At 44.0% G+C, this 15,207-nt stretch overlaps 1 long non-coding RNA gene across 2 annotated transcripts in view; it reads left to right on the forward strand.

The window, feature by feature from the left end:
• The first annotated feature begins 288 nt into the window (after nucleotides 1–288).
• Nucleotides 289–15,207, forward strand: part of LOC144584131 (uncharacterized) — a 28,915-nt gene continuing 13,996 nt past the window's right edge. For both annotated transcript variants that reach the window (XR_013538206.1, XR_013538207.1), the window contains exons 1-2: nucleotides 289–2,037; nucleotides 4,427–4,549. This is a non-coding gene — a long non-coding RNA (uncharacterized LOC144584131). The remainder of the gene's footprint in view (nucleotides 2,038–4,426; nucleotides 4,550–15,207) is intronic.

Raw genomic sequence — 15,207 nt, forward strand, 5'->3', positions numbered from 1 at the left:
GTCAAGCTGTTTCTTCAGGTGACTTTGATTTCAGGGACTTCCTTCCTTTTCCCCCTAACAATCCATGAAAGCTTGGGAGGAAGGGGAAATAATTTAAGAAATTACAGACGATTAAAAAAACAAACAAACCTGGCATGCTGAGACTTGAAGGTTCCGTGGCAAGGTCGTAACTTGGGGTGTCAGCCTCAGCACCTCCAGATACAGCTGGGAAAGACCTACAGGGAATTCCAGAGGGCTGCTGCCATATACAGTTAGCATGTTCTCAGAAGCAGAGTTCGTAAAGGGATCAAACGCATTTGACTGCCCGAGCAAAAACGTTCCTGATTCTGCACATTGTAAATTGTCTGACTTCTGTTTTCATGACTGGTCTTTAAGAAGTGGACACAGACCTCATTTGCAGTTCTGATGGTGCAGTTGCAAGAGTGCAGAATAGGTGTTTCCCTTAATGTGTGAGTTGCTCGTGTGTGTAGGGACTACACAGCTAGATTGATCAAGGCTTTGACGGAGTATAAGACAGTTTCTGGTCTTACGACCCAGCACCCTTTGTGCTTTTTTCAAGGGAGATGGGAAAACCTCGGGAGATGTTGGGTCCCTTTTTTGGCCTGCATCTCTGAACATCTTGTACCCCCATTGACTGCTCTTTGTGCGTTCTGCCTGTTACATCTGCAGTTAGGCAAGTTGTAAGGGAAAAACCCTACACATCGCCCCCCCCCCCACTGATCCATAGGCAGTCAGCCCCTTCGTTATATTCCATTCCCAAATCTGAGTCTTCACTTTCCAGTGGTGTCCACTCCCATTATAGGGAGTGAATGAGTGCAAAATAAAAGAGAGATTTCGAGAGTGGGGCGAGATTAGAGACCTGAAGAGGTTTGCAGGAATGTCAAGGGAAAACATTTAACCCAGCCATCATCTCCTCTAAAATAGAACCTTTTCCTATAGTTCCTGCAGACTTCAGCCACAGTGCAATGAAGAGCTGAGCCCATTTTCCAATTCAGTTCTTTCTCAAGGTGCCTACTCGTGTCTCCTTTAATTAAATTTGCACCAGAAGGACAGAGATACACAAAGGCCAAGTGCAACATCGTTTGTAATTTATATTTCTTCAGATGGATTCCGCCCCTTCTTCTCCGAATCTGCTTTTTAAAAAAGTATTATTATTATTATTATTAAAAATAATCCTGAAGAAAGATATTGCTCAGAGTAATGGCCTGTTAGTTAAATGCCAGAGGGCAATGCTTTTTCGCTAGCTATTGAAAAGCAACCCTTTATTAGAATGATTCAGAAGGAGATGATTCCTTTAAAAAAAGAAAAAGAGGATGGAAAATATATAACCGGGAGCTCAGAGTACAGCACATTCATTTAGGGATGTGCTTACCCCTACCCCACCTCTCTTCTTTTTAAACACAATAAGTTAGAAAAGCTGAACAAGTTTCCTGGGAAAACTTTCTTTCCTTGAAAGACATCAACAGCTTCTTTGTGGCCAAGAAAATGTAGATACTGGAATATTCTCCGGAGTGTTACTCCACTTCCTCTCTTCTTCCCCAGTTTCTGTGTCCATGGCTTGTTTTCTGCTCCACTTCCTTCGGGCACACAAAAGTTCCTGGCTCCATTAAATGCCCCTTTTCTCTTTCTTTCTTTCTTTCTTTCTTTCTTTCTTTCTTTCTTTCTTTCTTTCTTTCTTTCTTTCTTTCTTTCTTTCTTTCTTTCTTTCTTTCTTTCTTTCTTTCTTTCTTTCCCTTCTTGTGCCAGGAACTCAGAGCACGGAAATGGGTTTGAACTCAACTGAAGGATAGTGTCCAGTTCTGGGCACCAGAATTTAAGAAGGATATGAACCAAGTGGAATGCGTCCCGAGGAGGGGAACCAAGGAAGCAAAAGGCCTTGAAACTAATGAGGAACAGTTGAGGGATCTGGGGATGCTTAGCCTGGAGAAGAGAAGATTGAGCTAACGGAGTCACCATCTATTATCTGATAGGTGATCTGACAGCTATCGGGAGGTTTGTCACAAGATGGAGCAGGCTCATCCTCTGCTTTTCCAACAGGTAAGATGCCAACCCGTAGATCTGAATGATGGGAAAAGAGGTTCTCATAACCTGCCAATCTTTAGAACTGCTTGGAAGTGGCATGGGCCATCTTTGCAGATGGGAGACTCTCCATCCGTGATGGTTCTTTAAAAAAAAAGATTAGATGGTCATCTGCCATGGTTGCTTTAGCTGTAGATTTCCTTTCCTACAATGACTCTTGAGGACCTTCCCATCTCTGCTGCTCTATGATTCGAATGGCTTATGCCAGCCAGAGGAGCCTGGGAGCTGTTGTTCCCCAAAGTTAAGTTTCCACTGGCTTTCCTAGCTGGCAGGAGAATCTGGGGGGCCCAACAGATCAGGAAACACATATCGGTATTGAAGCCACTCAAAGGCAGCATGACCTGGGAATTCACCTAAGGAAGTTCTGAGAACGAGTCTCAAGCTCTCCTGAGTCTGAAGCTCTCCTTAGAAGTCCCACCTGCTCTTTCTGAAAGAATTACCCTCAGGGCAGCTCTTGGTGTGGCAAAAAGAAGGCAGCAGGAATTACTGCCCATTATATGTTATGCCTAATGGCCTCAGAAGGACCACTGCTTACAATACACTGAAGAACACAAAATGGCACTTCCAGGCAAAATCTGATCCACGCCCCGTGTGTCGCACTGATGACCTCAGCGATCCGGTGTGCACCCGGCGGCAAACACACCAAGATCATCTTTCTAATCCAATTTCTCTGGGACGCAGCTCTCTACTCAATCCCAGGCCCTAATTGAGTTACATTTAAAAGCTACATGCTGTAATTTTGAACATAACACCACTCTTGCAACCCAGAGGGAGAGAGAGGTTGTTTTTCCACGGCAGCGTTTGCGAGAGACAAATTGCCTTCAACGAAACACGTCTGTGCAATCTGAGATCAGGTTCCATCGGAAAGGAGGGCGGAGTGGGGAGCTTTCCCCGGTCACCGGCTCCTTCCCTGAGCTTGATTGCATCAAATCTTATGAATAGCACATCTGAACATGGGGATGCTGAAGGCTTTGATAAGAACTCATCGACAATGAGTTTGGAGGCTCCAGCTGGGTAGGAACAGAGAAAGCTGTCTCTTTAGGTTTCCACCATGGCTGCTGTTTCTCAGCCTTAAATTCATTCCCTCCTGTGGCTCCTCTGTATCTTTTTCATAATAAATATCAGCACCAAAATCTACGCGCAGATCCCCTAACACAGGCATCCTTGCATGCTATTTACCTAACATATGTATTTTCCAACAAGCAATTTCCCCCAGCATAATAAATGCTGTGTGCATTTATTGGGTGTGTTAACTGGGTGTATCCTCCTCTTGTACTCAAATGGAAATGAGTTTGTCCCTAAACAACTCACATTAAATCATGTTTACTCACATTCCGGGGGAAGGTCACGGTGTTCCGTGTCTAGTCACGCTGGCCACATGACCACGGAAACTGTCTTTGGACAAACACTGGCTCTATGGCTTGGAAACGGGGATGAGCACCGTGCCCTGGAGTCGGACACAACTGGACTAAATGTCAAGGGGAACTTTTAAACTCACATTCCGACCTGCATAGTAAAGATTGTTGTTATGGCCCTCAAGTTACCTCTGACCCACGGCGACCCTATGAACAAGTCATCTCCAGAAATGCTTAGCTCTTAACATATAAGCAGATATAGTTTGTCATTCCTCGCCCTCTGTAACACCAATATGCTTTTCTAAGTCTCAGTTTTCTTCATCATTGAGATATTAATGGCATCCAGGCAGGACTACTACAATATTCTTTACACGGTGCTGCCCTTGGAGGCAGGTTCAGAAGTTCTGTTCCCTTCCTCAGTTCTTGTCTACCTTACATCTCTGACATCACAAAGGATCACTCCGGTGATATTATTGATTAATTCTGTTTGAAAATTCATGGCTTCTTGTGTCACCGTATTTGGATTCCCATTAACTGTTGGAGGGTATCTTGAGATGGTTCAGTGTTGTTTTTTTCTTCCCTTAAAAAGAAAATATTTATTTTTAAATAAATGTATTTATTTTGTCCATGCAGCTTCTGATAGGCCTCGATTACCTTTGAAAATGGACACATTAAATTTGTGAGGTTCATATTTCTACTCAAACAAGACCCTGGGGACAGGATGGCTCCTGATCAAAACCCTCAAGTGAAAAAAAATTGCATAGGTTAGCAGTATGAAACAATCGGCTTGACACCAGACATATCCATTTTTATTCCTTGCAGCTCATTTGACCCGGGGTCAAGTCAACAAGATGGGCTGACAGACCCTCTCTGTGGAGTTTTGTCCTACATGGAGTCTCTGTAAACAAATCCGGGAGGTCAAGCTGAGCTGTCACGGGTTTGAATTATGAAAGGTATAAACAAAGCAGTCCATAATTTCTCTTTTATTACAGATACTCCAGTTTTCTTTGGCAGCCCAGATAGCTGTGGTTTATGACGGCCAATTAACTGTGATGGATTTCTGGAGCCGGACTTTTCCCAATGTAGCAATCATCGAACCGAGGGGAGGACAACAGGTAAGATGTCTGAATCCAGTCAGATCCGCTCTGCGGTGAGGATCAACATTAAATTCCACAATCAAACTTCTTGATTGCAGTAATTCTTCAAATGTAGCTCTGTGGGATTAACTGGAATATGTGGGGCTCAGTGATGGAAGCTTCCTCTAAACCTGTGGCATAAAAAGGCTTGCCGATGTGACAGTAATTAAACATATTGTTATGTTACTACACTGCCCACTTGGCTATATTAAAATATAATCGTTACAATAGTTAGTCTTTAAGGTGGCAAATCTTTTTGCCTTGTCTTGCTTTGTTTTTCCGGATTTTGCCTGATTGGCTTTCTTCATTAGCACCGGCGAATGGTCATTCTGTTTTGCTTTCTTTCCATTACCTAATTGACCTTGTAAAGCACATGATTTAAGAAGAGCAGACCCACGTTCTATGTTTTTCACCATCTCAGGTGAGAGAAACGTGACTCACTGCATTTGCTAGACAAGATGGCAGCCTCCTTGCAGATGACCTCCTTTTGGTTTTCTCAGATGGGTTCTTCACCAAAGGAAAGGCTTGACCAAGCAATGCTTGAGGAGAGCTTTGGGGGATTTCAGTTTGGCCAGTTCTGGATCCTGTGAAAATGCATGCTGATTTTGGGGTGTGTGCTTTTTTTAAGGCCAAAACAGTGACGGGGAATACCTTTATGGAATCTCTAACATGTCATAAATAGCTGAACATCTTGAAGGACGTTCCATGAGGGAACCATCTTGCTGTCCGTTGCATTTATGCCTCACCAGATATGGCGGGGGAGGGATACTGAACCTGTGTCTACTCTTCTTAAATCAAATGCTGTAGAAAGCAAGAAGGAAAAGTTCAAAGACCATCCTTGCCAGATGTTGTCCTGGTCAAACCACATTCAGAGTATTGCCTGGTGGGTAGTGAATGATTGACCGGTCAGCTTCTAGATATTTGAGAGGTCCAATACTAAAGGTATTCAACAACATTAGTTTTTCTGGAATTTGCTCATGACCTCTACAGTTTCCTGCCGGCCGGCCTTTCCTCTTTCTCTTCCTCCTCTTTCTAAATGCTGGACATTCTGATATTTGGAAAACATCCTCTTGTCTCTTCCATACTTTCTCAGCATGAGGAAGAAATAAGGGTTTCATAAGGATTTACTGGGCACAGAATATTTTCTATAGAGCAGATTCCATCCGTTTTTCCCCTTTAAGTTCTCTCTCAGAAAATAAGCTCTCCATTTCACGCACTGCTCTCGATCCAGGTTGCTAAAAGGGTCCACACCGAAGGAGGCCAAGAAGATGATGAGAAAGAAGTGGTCTTTTTCAGTGGTGGCCCCCAATCTCGGGAAAAAGCTTCCTAGTGAGATAAACCAGGCTCCTTCCCTCTCGATGTTGAGGAAATGTTTGAAAACAGAATTATACAAAACGTATCCACCAGAGGCTGTTACTATTCATTTTTAAACTTTGTTCTTATATTTTTCTTTTATATGAATTTTAGATCCACACCTGCGAACCACCCTATTGAATGTATTCTTACAGGGAGTTTTATGTTTTAATCTGTAAACCACCAGAGTAGTGTCAACATTGTTAATAAATAAACAAGTCAATATTTTCACACTCAATTGTTCAATATATATTAACAGAAAATGCTGTGACCTGCCTGCCTATCTTATTCTATATCGCCTTACCTTACTGTAACTGGTTGGATAGCTCAATGCTTTAGAGGTTGGGAGTTCGATTCCCCACTGCACCTCCTACAAATGCCAGTGGCACAATCCCAGGGTACCCCCCCGGAAGAAGGGGATGGCAAACCACTTTTCAGTACTATGTATCTGGAAAGCCCTGAAGAGGGTTGTTACGAGCCAGAAGTGATTTGATGATGATGACCGTGCTGTACTGTATTTTACCTTCCCCAAATCATTTTCGCAAAGCAGGATCGGCCTCGGAGAATCACTGACGGTTTCTTCTCCAGATGTAGCAAAGCATCATTAACAAGTGAGAAGGAATTAATTCTGCTAACAGCCGATCAGGCCGGCGAAGGCATGGGAGAGAAACGAAAAAGCATCCCCTGCGTCTTCTTGGCTGCAGCCAGAGAAGCTGAGCCGTTTTATTAAGCCCTGCGGAACATGCTTTATTATTGTTGTCAGTTGTTCATGGAAACTCTTCAGTGTTAATAACTTCCCGTGCACCGCAGGCCCGGGTTGCCTCGCTAAGGGGTTTCCTGGATCTAAATAAACATGCTCTGTTTGGGAAGCACAGAGTTCTTGCCACTCACTTAATGCTCCCGCCGCTGTCACTCTTTGCTGACAACTCCTGGACCTAAGATCGATCCGAGCTGGAAGAAAATGGGAGCGTGCACCGCGTTGAGTTTGCTAGATTTCAGCACCAGAGCCCGTGGAATAAAGGTCACCTGGGAAGATGGGCAAGGAAAAAAAAAACTAAAGAAGGCAAAAATGTCGTGGCGCCTTAAAGACGAACTGCTACATTTAAATGTGGACTTTTGTGGACAAGTCCACTGAACAAAGAGTTGAGGCTGGGGGGTCTGTTGCAGCTGTCTTTTTGAGGTCTTGAGGATACAGCAACTGTGCAATGTCAGTGACCTGTGGTCAGCTTCCTAGGACATTCATGGCCCCTTGTTGCCATAAAGTGTGGCTCACAGTATCACTGGCATTCGGGAGACCTGTGTGGGTGCTTTGAACTGGTTTAAACAAGAAAGAATGAGGTCCAAGCTAGGTGCTATTGAATAAACACCCTATGATTGTGATTTCATGAAGTTCCCTAATTTCCTGGCCTTGCAGATTCGACAAAGAAAGAGGGAGGGAATCAGGCCCTCATCCTTTTGGAGGGTGTTCCACAATCTGGTGCCACACTGAGATGGTCCTGTCTCTTACTCCCTTCCCTTGGTCTGTGGGGAGTCATAGAACTGGGATCTTGACCCCCTGGGTCTCACCGTTTGATCGATCCTGTTTCTGAACATTGTTTCTTGGTCCTCAACTAACGTAAACCCATTTGAACAAAGGCCTGGATTTGAGATACTCATCAAAACAGAATGCTAATAAGAAGTCAAATATTTCAAGGAAGATTCTGGGCTGTTTTGCACCTAGAAGAGAAGCGAATGTGGCTGTAAGCTGGTGTTTTATACCTCTTTTCATTTCCGGCAGGGGAGGGCACAAAAGGTTACCAGCTCTGTATGTAATTGCAATTGTTCAAAGGACGTGATTACAATCTGCCTCTATTGTTAAAGCGCACGTTGGCAGAGAATCACTTTGTTTAACTTTCCTTGTCTTCCCCGCATTCTCGGTGGATTTTATTTGAAAAAGTGTGAGAAATCCCTCTCAACCTTTGTTATTAAGGATGGACAAAAGGGTTCTTTTTGAGAACAACCAAGAATACAAAGCACTCTCCCACCACATTGCACATACTCTTCTGCAATATAGTAAATTGTCCAGGAGGGGATGGGAAACCGAGAATTACGTTTGGGCAACAGAGACCTGAGTATCATGGAAATGACATTATTTCTTGAAAAACACCCCCATTTTCTTCTGACCCCAGAAGTGCAGAATCATCTCCCTTTTGCAAGGAGCAGTATCTCCTGGACACAGGACCACCTAGAGTGGGCTAATAGTCCAGATAGGCGGGGTATAAATCAATCAAATAAATAAATAAATAAATAAATCTTATTTCAACCCTGAGTGCTCCCTGGAAGGGCAGATCCTGAAGCTGAGGCTCCAATACTTTGGCCATCTCCTGAGAAGAGAAGACTCCTTGGAAAAGACCTTGATGTTGGGAAAGTGTGAAGGCAAGAGGAGAAGGCAACGACAGAGGACGAGATGGATGGAGAGTGTCATCGAAGCCACCAACATGAATTTGGTACCAAACTCTGGAAGGCAGTGGAAGACAGGAGGGCCTGGTGTGCTCTGGTCCATGGGGTCACAAAGAGTCAGACATGACTCAACGACTAAACAACAAAAGTACCTTATTTGGAGAAGTAACTTTGGATCTCCTGGAAGCTTGCAGGCATTTTCCTGTCCTTTTCATCCATCCATCGGGGCCCCATTGGTCAGAAGGGGCTTGATGGCACATAAAAAGAACAACAATAAATAAAAGCATGACCCTAATCAGGATTTGGGAAATGTATTTTTTTTCTCCCCAGAATGTGCCAAGTGCATGATACCGGTATTTAGAAATTCGGAACAGTCTGCTAGAAATGAAAGGATGCGTTTGTGCCTTCCTTTTAATGGTGTTGATCTCAGTCAAAGCTCTATATTCAGAGATCTGCATTCCAAACTCTTTATTCGTTCTTGAGCCAGGACTATGACTTAATAAAACACTCACAATACATCTTCCTGATCATTCTAGTCACCCCACCTGTCACAGTGAAGCCAGCTTCTGTTTTCATTCTTATCAGCCCCTCAAACCATTCATAGATCTTGCGTTCTCAAAGCTGTTGTCATCCATTCCACCTTGGCTTTCTTATCTTTCCAACCTTCAGGTGCTAAGGATGACTGTTCCCACAGCAGGACCAGCAGAATACTTCACTGACAGGTTTATCCCACGCAGACCTCAGGACTGTCAATGGGACAGAAGAAGTCATACTGAGTTAGACCCTTGGTTCACAGAGTCTAGCCACTCGGTATGTTTTCAGGCAGAAGGTTCTTTGGACCTAGCTGGAGGTTCCAGCGACAGGATCAAGACCTTCTGCATGCATGCAGCTTCTCACTCATCTTTACATCATCATTGTGGTCCCTTCACTCCCTTGCCTTTGCCTCCCCAAACCATTTTCAAGTCAGGAGACTAATTGCAAAGAAATGGGTTCAAGACCATTGGCAAACTGGAACCACAGAAGGTGGAGTGACTTCAAACGTCGGGCAAATGCTGGAAGTGACCGGGTGCAACTCATTGGACTTTCAAGAAGATGCATATCTTTGCACAGGAGAGAGACTGAGAGGACTTCCTCATGTTTCCCAGACAGTCTTTTACCTCGGCTTGAGTTGACCTTTCTTCAATGTTACATTGCTATTCTTAGAGTTGCAGATGTCACCTCCTTACTTCTCACACTATCCTCTTGTCTCTCCAAGTTCTCTAGAGATGAAAGGGGCAGCCTCGGCTCCTGACATCTCCAGCTTCGTTAGCTAAAACTAGGTCTCCTGTCCTTTCCAAGTCTCAAGTGTATTTCTCTAATAAACACAACCTTTCTTCTTTTATTAGAAAGACATGTGGCTAGGATTTCTTTACAAAGGGAGGAAATCTACTTGGATAATTCTTCCAAGTTTGAAAGGGCTAAACTCACAAGATATCATTGCTCCTGTGTTATTTGCTTATTCTCCAGTAGAAAGTACCTTTCACGCTGAAGAAGCATCACCTGTCCAAAATGTTCAAGACAGGTTGTAATTTTATCCTTACTTCCATTTTAACAGAATGGGGATCCCATGAGTAAAGCTATGGTAAGAGAATTTTGTACACTCTCTTTTCACAGAAGGTGACAGGGGCATTTCACTTATTAGCTAAATGTTTATTAATGTCCCAAGCTTTGTTTGCAAAGATCAGCCTGACTTACATCTGGGGAACATTGAAGGATCCTGTTTCCCAATGTCCATCTTTCTGTAATGTATAATTTGGGCCACAGACTCAGGATGGTGGTTGCAAAGTCACATGGAGGTGTTGCACTTAGCAGTTCACCCTAAGGTGGAAAGGAAAATGTGGCTTCCAATTTGTTCAAACAGAAGAGTGACTGCAGCTCATCGATCTACATGGGAAATATATAATAATCATAGAATCATAGCACAATAGAGGTGGAAGGGGCCTATAAGGCCATCCCGTCCAAACCCCTGATAAAGGCTGGAATCCAAATCAAAGCACATCTGACAGACAGATGGTCGTCCAGTTTTCTCTTGATGGCCGCCAGTGTTGGAACACTCACCACTTCCCAAAGTCATTGATTCCATTGTCCTACTAAAAGTTAGGAAATTTTTCCTGGTATTCAGCCTAAATCTGGCTTCCTGTAATGCCAGCCCATTCTTATGTGTCCAGCACTCTGGGATGATCAAGAACAGATCCTGCCCATCCTCTGTAGGACTGCCTTCTAAGTATTTGAAAAATGTTGTCCTATCTCTCTCTCCCCGCCCCCATCTACACATGACCAGTTCTTTTAGTCTTTCCTCCTAGATCTTGGTTTCCAATCCTCTGATCATCCTTGTTGCCTTTCTCTGAACTTGCTCCAGTTTGTTAGTATCCTTCTTATAATGTGGTGTCCAAAACTGGACACAGGACTCTAGATGAGGCCTTGGGGGGGACTACTACCTCGTGGGGTTTGGAGACTAGACTTCTGTTAATGCAGACTAAAATAGCATTTGACTTTTTCTCGGCCACATCCCACTGTGGGCTCCTATTCAGCTTTATGATCCAAGATCCTTCTCACTGGTAGTATTACTGTTTCAGATCCCTTTTAGGCTCATCACCCTGTTGCCACTTCCCAAGCAGTACTAGAGAGGGCTAAATAGACTCCAGCAGCCGCAAGCCTGCAGCCGTTCCCTAGGCAGAGAAATCTTTGCTTCCTCTGCTCGGCAAGAAAACCGCCTCCCGGTTACAGGTTTCAACGTGTGAGAGTAATTACCAACGCTGCTGGATTGTTATGACAGAGGATAAAATAAGGATTATAAAGAACTTTCCTTGCTAGAAAGGAGCTCTATAAAATGACAATAAACCTCTCAGAAGCAAATAAACAATTGAACCCAAACTGCAGACAGGTAGGAAAGCATAAACTACATATTGACGTCCTAATTGAGTTATGGGCGCAGGGTCGGTCTGGCGACTGGCTGAAATAAATACTCTTACATTACAAGAGCATTTGGACGAGGGGCTAATGTGGACAAGGGAAACAGAATAAAACACCTTTCCTCCAGAGTTCTCCCCAAAACCACAACTGATGATCCTTTTAAACTGGGATTTTACGGTTTGGCATTTTACGTGTGCTAGGAAGGACGTGGGGGTACCTGTTCCTAAACTCAGAATCGTTAAAGTAAAAAATGGGTTCCAGTAAAACATGATATTAAAACAAGAAATATCTGTAAGTGGAGGTGGAAATAAATGGCACACCCCCTCCCTCCCCATTCAATGCGAAGCTACCCATTGTAGCCACACAGTTGTGGCTCAAGGTGTTCACAATCCAGACCTCATTTCACAGGAATTTATAGCTTGTGGTAATAAAAAATGGTGCTGCACTTAAGCATTTCTTCACCCTTTTTTTTTTTTTTTGCCTGTCCCCCTCTATTAAATCTGAGTAGCTACTAAGAGGGCTCCCATTTGGTTTGTCAACACTTTTCAATGGAAGTGGGTACCATTTGTAGGAAGAGAGGGGAAATCCTTTGTGGGAACTAAGAACCAAAGTGTACGTTACAGGCAGCCTGCCATGAGAAGGTGAAGTCTAGTTCAGACAGACCTTCCTGGCCTGAGCCATCATCCTTCCAAACACATTTACCTTCTGGGAGGATATCCCTAAACAAAGAAACCTCATTCACTACAATGGAATGCGTGATGTGCTCCAGCTGTGACAACTGGATGTTTTCAGAAGTTAAGGAATTTTCCCTTTCAGCGACGGGCTGTCTATAACACATAGTCTAGCCCTTAGGTCATTTTTTTGGATTTTTTCTAGCCTGCCACTGAGATAGAAAAAGACAGCCAAAGGAATTGCCCCATGGTTGGAGTCCCAGGTCTATCTAATATATCTTAGCAGGAAATTCAGAATGCATGCTGTGCTAAATTTTGGGGAACACGGGGATCCAGTGCTCTCCACAAACTCCTTCACAAACAATGCCCACGTCTCTTCTTCACCAAGGTCGCTACAGTTCCTTTGTGTGCCTCTTCTTCCAGCCCCAAACCCTAAAGAACAAGGGTGACAGAGAGGGGAAGGGAAATCAGGTTGGTTGTTGACTTTGACCTCAACATCAGGAATAGGACTGCTTTTCCTCCGCTACACCAGACAACATCAGCCTCGCTTTGAGGCCAAGGGTGGGCCAGGAGGCACACACAATTCTATCCCCTCGGCATCCTTGGGGATCGGCCAACTGAGGCAGGTGGCTCCGTCTGCCTCGTGGTCGAGCCGACCCTATGGATGGGCAGCAGCAGCAAGGAAAATGGTCCCAAAGGTTCGGAGGATTGGCTGCACAGCTCCTGGCACGGCTGGAATCGTAGAAAGGCCATGGGTTTTCGTTTTCCCGGGCAACAGGTGCCGGAACATTACTTACACCCTGCTTGCTTAACGTGTCACTGGAAAAGCCGGCACTTCAGCCCCTCCATTCTTTGTATCCGTGGTTTCCTTCAAAGCCGTAATCCAGGTGAGCTCATCGCTGTCATTCTCGCTCCAACGAGAGGCTGATTGACAAGTGGTAATTAGGGGGAAATGAGTTTTGCTTTTAATCTTTTCTCATTTCTGCATCAGCAAACAGGTGGGGGCGCATCATTCCGAACACAGAAAGAGCTCACACGCACTTCACACACCGAGGAGGGGCACATTTTGCAGGAAATCTGGGACACGCCGGCCAGATTTTAGCTTGAAACAAACAGGTATTTTGTTTGCAAGAGACCTGAGTTTTGTTTTCAGCAGGTTGGGCCAGGGTAGGAGGGCCAGGTTTCAGAAGAGAGTGTTTGACATCAAGACCGCTGGGGCTGCCCCATCCAGCCTAGTATTGCCAATGTCGAATGCCGGGGTCTCTGTGTGGTTTGTTCTTCGGGAGCCAAATTTGGCCATTTCTGCACTGCAGCTGCGCTTCGGACATCTGAAACAAAGCAGAGGAGGTCTGTAATTCTAATTCCCGACTGGGGAAAAGAACCCCCTAAGTGCGAATTTGATGTGATGCCCACATCTCATAATTGACAAATTAGCCTGCCTTGTTTTGTGATTGGTTTTCTTTGCAAGTTCTTTCCTGGTGGGTCTGATCTTTGAGATATAAAAAGACGGCCTCAATCACAGGACTTTAACTGGAATGGTATTTCAGGTCTAATAATCAGATTTGTCATTAACACGTACGTTGGCCCCAAGACTAACCTGTCCCATCTTGGATTGGCCGCAGTTACCACCAACCCCTGTATCCTGTTGTCTTTCAATCCATGGGGTAACAGCAAAGCTTAATTTCCATCATCCTTCATGCAAAATTCCTGCGCTTGTCATCTGCATTGCCACCGTGCTTTCCATGCTAGGACACTTCGGCACTGTTGTTTATTTATTTATTGAGCCACACATTGCATATTAATTTTCATTAACACTTTGCCCTATTAATCACTTTAACGATCAAATTAAGACAATTATTTTAACGAGCTAATGGATACTAAAAAGCAGAAGACACACATTTATGACCATTCACAGCCAGAAGACTTTGATAATGGTCCACCTAGTCAATAATGTATTAGAGCATAAATGTGTTTGCCAGGGGCAGAAAGAAGGCATGGGGACTCCGCTGGCTAACAGATGTAAATTTGCAAACACATCTCACACCGCCATGATGTTTATGGCCTCTCTGACTTTTATGCTAAGGTTGTTTTTCCCTGGGTACTTTTTATGCTCATGTGTCCACCCATGAGCATTTCAGTTCAGAAACTCTAAGGATATCCTGTCCTCCTTTTTGTGGCAAATAAGAGACAAATTAGTCTGGTGCATTTATTTATTTATTAGATTTATATACAGTGGACCCTCGACTTACAGACGGCTCGACTTACAGACTATTCGAGTTACAGACTTCTCTGGCTGCAAAATTTAGATTCGACTTGCAGCCAAAGAATCGACTTACAGACCAGAAAAAAACCAAAATGGAATAAAAATAGAATAAAAACCACTGGTTATGGGATTAATCGGTTTTCAGTGCATCGTAGGTCAATGGAGATTCGATTTACAGACTTTTCGACTTGCAGCCACCATTCCAATACGGATTAATTCCTTAAGTAGAGGGTCCACTGTGTACCCCACACCATCTGGCAGCCAGGCCACTCTGGGCGGCTAACAACAAGACAAACAGCACAATATTAAAACATAAGAATAAAATAATACAGACATTCAACAGATGCAACAACTAGTAGGATAAATTAAAACAGATGGCTATAAAGAGGGTAGAAAGGATGATGAAAGGGAAGAAGAGATATCAGAGATATTTTCCTCATGGGAAGCCTGACGGAAGAGCCATGTTTTTAATGCTCATTTCTTTTTTTCCTTTGGCCATTTTCATTCAGTTTGGGCAGGGAATTGCTCTCGAAAAAAACTCAGAGGAGAACATTTTGGTAAAATAGTTGTGGGTGAATGTGTGGTTCTTGCGTTTATCTCAGAAGTGTGTGAAAACATTCTGCCTTTTTTTCTGCACAGTTATCTCTTCAGAAAAGAAAGCTTCCTGCTAGCACGGGGGCAGGAAAAATAAACTTGGGTAAAGCTAGGCCTAGCTAGGCCTCAGAGCCTTCCCTTCTAGGCCTTTCCCCCAGGCGAGTGAAATTTAAGTGCCTGAAAAGTATCTGTCTGTCAGAAGTCCCGGAATGGAGAATGATGGGATATGTAGTTCAAGTAATCAGGAAATCCCATCCCTAAAAACTACCTGTCAACTGGAACTATACAGAGTCTACAGCCCCTGCATAATTTCTGCCTGGCTTTATTGGCAACAGGAAGCCTTGAAGACGCAACTGAGAATCGTG

Source organism: Pogona vitticeps, chromosome 8 (genome assembly GCF_051106095.1).
Source record: "Pogona vitticeps strain Pit_001003342236 chromosome 8, PviZW2.1, whole genome shotgun sequence".
NCBI lineage: Eukaryota > Metazoa > Chordata > Lepidosauria > Squamata > Agamidae > Pogona > Pogona vitticeps.